At 38.7% G+C, this 4,602-nt stretch overlaps 1 non-coding gene across 1 annotated transcript; it reads left to right on the forward strand.

Moving 5' to 3' along the window:
• Positions 1-3,894: 3,894 nt before the first annotated feature.
• LOC135272224 (U4 spliceosomal RNA) lies at positions 3,895-4,035 on the forward strand. The gene has a single exon (XR_010340309.1). It is a non-coding gene; the product is annotated as a U4 spliceosomal RNA (small nuclear RNA).
• The last annotated feature ends 567 nt before the right edge of the window (positions 4,036-4,602 follow it).

Below are 4,602 nucleotides of genomic sequence, written 5' to 3' on the forward strand. Positions count from 1 at the left end.
TGCCCTTCAGAAATAACTGATGACCCCAAATTTCCATTTAGCGCTCAGATGCATAAATTCTCAGTGGGAAGCTGTGAAGGGATTGAATTAAATATGTTACATAGGCGATTTGCTCTTCTAAGATACATAATTAAAAGAAACATGTCCCAAAACAAATGTTTACATCCTCAGACATAGGAACTTCAACAGCTAAGGAAGGTACAAGCAGGCTAGCAAATGTTTTCTGAAGGTAGAAATGAAGGTTTACGAGCATTTCCGGAACAAACAGGATGAGGGAAAGGAACTATTCCTTATTTCCAGTTAGCTGGGAAATGCTTTGCACCAGGTGCAATTTCAAGAGCTTTTAGGGCGACGAGAGTACTTGAATTGGTGGCTTTAGTGCACAGTATCTTTTATTATAGAAAAATAGAGAGAGACTAAAATTTTAGATTATAGGCACAGAGATCCTCAGAAAACAAAAATTCAAAAATACTCCGCCAAGTTTTCTCAAAGAGTAAATTGTTCCCTGAGGCATTGCAGTCATAATTTGCCTGGATGGTCTGAAATAGTGAATGTGTTTTCCAAAGTATTTGAACTGCAAGTGAAAAGGAAACAGGATTACTTATACATCAAAGTACCTTTGGTGTAAATGACCAAAAGTCAACTGCTTGGTAAATTACCAACAGCCAAAATACAGTGTTTGATTACAGCTCCTTTAACATTTTTTCCAGTATCTGCCTTAGAATCCACCGTCTCTGTATAAAGGACCTTCTGGGTCAATTTACTTTAAAAATGTCTAAAGGATGCTTCAAATGTAAAAATCTACCTTCATTTTCTCAAATCATTTGTAATGAGTGACTTACAAAAGCAAATAACTAATATATTTAACCTGTTCCTACATATCATATATACAAGAATACCAAAGAAAAATAAATTTCTGAGAACTTGTAAATGGAAATTTGGGATGGGCATTTACTCTATGTTGAACTCTCAACAATGAGCATCTGTAACACCTTGTTCAAATACTTTAGCAAATTTAAAGTATCACCCTCATGCACTCAAAGTACATAGTACACAATTAGCAAGATTTAAACACAAATGTGTGATCATCAGAAAGGATGCACAGCATTCCTACAGGGTTGGTAAAGGAGGATTTTCAAGAATAAATCCTGGCAGGAGCCCCTTTGACGGTATGACTCAACCTAGCTCGCAAGATTATGTTTTAGAATGTCACGACTTCACTGAGTGGGAATAATAGCTGCTTGAATAGTTCTTTACAATAAAATAGTTTTAGTCAACCCCTGGGCATGATTCTTTCAATTCACTTAAGTATTTTAAAAAGATGTTAGATGTTCCCTGTTGGAGTTACACATAGAGTGAATGCCCACCCCAAATTGTCCATTTGCCGGTTCTCAGTGTTGTATTGCTCATGACCTTGGAGTCATATAAAAATTAAGCAGGGTAGAGAGTGATGTAGGGGTTTGCCTTATTTTCTATTATTTAATCTTTCTTCCTTCTCTCTCTTGCTTTATCTCAGAAAAATTTCATGGAAAATGAATCTTGGATCTTTTTCAGTTAAGCGTGGTTTTAGGCCCACTTGGTAGAAAATATAGAAAATATTCCAACAAATCATGTACTGCATGCTTTTTAGAGTTAATATCTCAAGTTATGTAAGAAAAAATAATTAAGAGGGAAATCAGGTGTTTAAATGCGGAACACAGGGATCCAGCTGAGTTTCTGGAATGAGACCTCACCCTTTGAATTATTCCTCAATTGTGAATGTACTGGGCTGTTTCCAGTTTCTTTTCTACGTACAAACCCCCCAGGGAATGGGATACATGACGGCACATGAGACCGTTCCATTCTGCCCAGTGTTTCCATGAAGACGGCTTTACCTCACTTCACAGATGTGGAGACCTAAACCCTGCTGAGTACTGAAATTTACACCTTATCTTCTTTCTCCAAAGACTGAATTTTTACCACCATACTTGCCTTAATGGGAATTAGTTTAGGAAATGGAAACTTTAGTGAAGAGATTGACATGACGGATTTGGGCTTTTCGTTACCTTTATCTGGCAAAGCAAAAAGGACAGTCTTTGTCGATGTAATTCAACTAAAAATTCAAATAAAATGCATAAGGCACTCTCCATGCTCAGGGCAGTGGGCTCAGTGCTGAAAGTTACACACAGATGAGAAGATTCAATCCCTGCCCTCGAATAATTTAGATCTTGTATGTGGGGAAAGCATGATCAGATTTGACCAGTCTTGACAATATAATACGTGTAAGGCAAACACTGTATCTTGTCCTAGATCACTGAGAAACATAAAGTGTTGTGGAGCCAGGCACAAGGAAAACCTCACGTCCCAGTGATGGTGGCAGCAAGAAAGGTGTCTGATGGGCATATGGTAACCGAGAGAGATGAGAACCAGAACGGAAAAGGTGGAAGGGAATCAAAACCAGATCTTCTTTGCTTCCACAGTGTTGCTTAAAAAAACAAAACTGTTCTTTCATTGTATCCATTTCCTTTGTAAATAGCTTTGAATAGTGGAGACTTCTGTGCTCAAAGTCAAGGTTAACAATAATGACAAACAAGGGAAAGAATGGAGAAAGTGTGGGACAGTTGACCCAGTACTGTCGCCGGCCGGAGCTGAAGAAACTGGCACCATGGTGTTTAACGTACACGGGGAGGTAAGAAGCGAGACATGATGTTCTCTGTCCTCCCTGCCCTCTTCCCCTGTGTGCTTCTGAAATCTCCCTGGCAAATCTTTCTTCTCCCATGCCCCGCCAGCAACACTGGTAAACCTGAAGTTCAACATAGTTTAGAACTGGCTGTTTGGAAGAAGGATGGAGTGCGTGGAAATAAAAATGACTATTGTTCTTGGACTCCCTGGCCCTTATGAGGTGTGTTGAAAGGATCCCCCGAGGCACCAAGGGAAATAAGACAGGACAAGAAAATAACCCAAGGAAAAAAGTGAGAGAAATTAGTTTGGAAAGGCACCTGTGCCTCAGGGAGGAAGAGTGCAGAATGGACAGGTTCTGGAAGGAAAAAAAGACAAAATTGGCAGCCTAGGAACAGTAAGAGAAGCTTCCACTGTGAGCAAGAAGAAAGAATATCTTACTAGTTTGTAACGCTTTTCAAGATACATAGAAGACGACCATCAACTTCTAAATCAGTCCTTGAATTGCTTATTTCTAACATTTGTTTATATATCAATTTTGTCATTTGAAAATTCGTTTATCTTGACAAGGTTTACCATAGGTTAACTGTTTTCCTCCTTGTGCTTTGGAAAATTTGGATATCATATTATCCCATGAAATCACATATGTAGCATCACTGTGTGTTTGCAATATTGCCTACAGTTTGGAGATGGTTCCATTACAAGCAGAGAACATAGGAGAATGCACAAAATTGATCCTCCTCAAGAATGAATCTCCATGCTTTAACTCCTATAACTTTGTAAAAGAATAGAATAAGGGACATAAAAAGATAAAATGCAAGGAAGTGGTGGTTGCGAAGACAAAATAAGAAGTGAGCTACTTGAAAATATCAAGAGAGTTTAAGTTATTTCCATTCAACCTGGAGTTTATTAGTAATTATACTTGCTAAGTAAAATAACATTCTGAGTATTCACTAAATGACAAACATTTTTCACTGGTGACTAGGAAGTTTTCTTAAAACCCATATAAGCTGAACAATATTATTCTTATGTGATTAATAAAGACATGAATCTCTGACAGGTTACAGAGCTAGTAATTAGAAGAGTTAAGATTTGAATCCAGGCCAGGCACTGTGGCTCATGCATGTAATCCCAGCACTTTGGGAGGCTGAGGTGGGCGAATCACCTAAGGTCATGAGTTCCAGACCAGCCTGACCAAAATGGCAAAACCTGGTCTCTAATAAAAATACAAAAGTCAGCTTTGTGCAGTGGCAGTATCGTTGCCAATGAGGTTTATCTGAGGTGCGATTATTGCTAGTTGAAAACTTTTCCCAATACTCCACCATGACGACTTGAAATATAGTCAGCACTGGCAATTTTTGACAGTCTCTACAGAGACTGAATTAAAAATAAATAAATAAATGCAAAAATGAGCCATGCGTGGTGGTGGATGCCTGTAATCCCAGCTACTTGGGAGGCTGAGGCAGGAGAATCACTTGAACCAAGGAAGTGGAGGTTGCAGTGAGCCAAGATTGTGCTATTGCACTCCAGCCTGGGCAACAAGATGAGAATTCGTCTATTAAAAAAAAAAAAGATTTGAATCCAGCATTGTGCAAGTCATAAGTCTCTGCACATCTCTATTCCTGAACCTAGCTAACTCAGAGGCCTGGAGGACCCAGGGGCCACATGTGAAGAGAATTTCTGAGGTGGATCCTCCAGTTGGCAGGCAGGGGCTTTCGCGGCGCTTTACCTGTCTAATAGTAGTACCAAAAGAAAAGTTCGTAATATTAAGTTTGCCCAAAAAAGGGCAGTAGGGAATAATTTTTTTTCTGAAAATCGCCAGCTTATAACTGCATCATAATATACTACTTCGTTAGTTTAATTGTTCTAATATAAACATGCCCTTAAAATAATCCTCACATGTGTTTAAAATTTGTCCTTCAAATAAGAGTTTGTCTTTACCTC

The sequence above is a fragment of the Aotus nancymaae genome, unplaced genomic scaffold (genome assembly GCF_030222135.1).
Source record: "Aotus nancymaae isolate 86718 unplaced genomic scaffold, 86718_ANA_hifiasm-v0.15.2.pri h1tg000006l, whole genome shotgun sequence".
NCBI lineage: Eukaryota > Metazoa > Chordata > Mammalia > Primates > Aotidae > Aotus > Aotus nancymaae.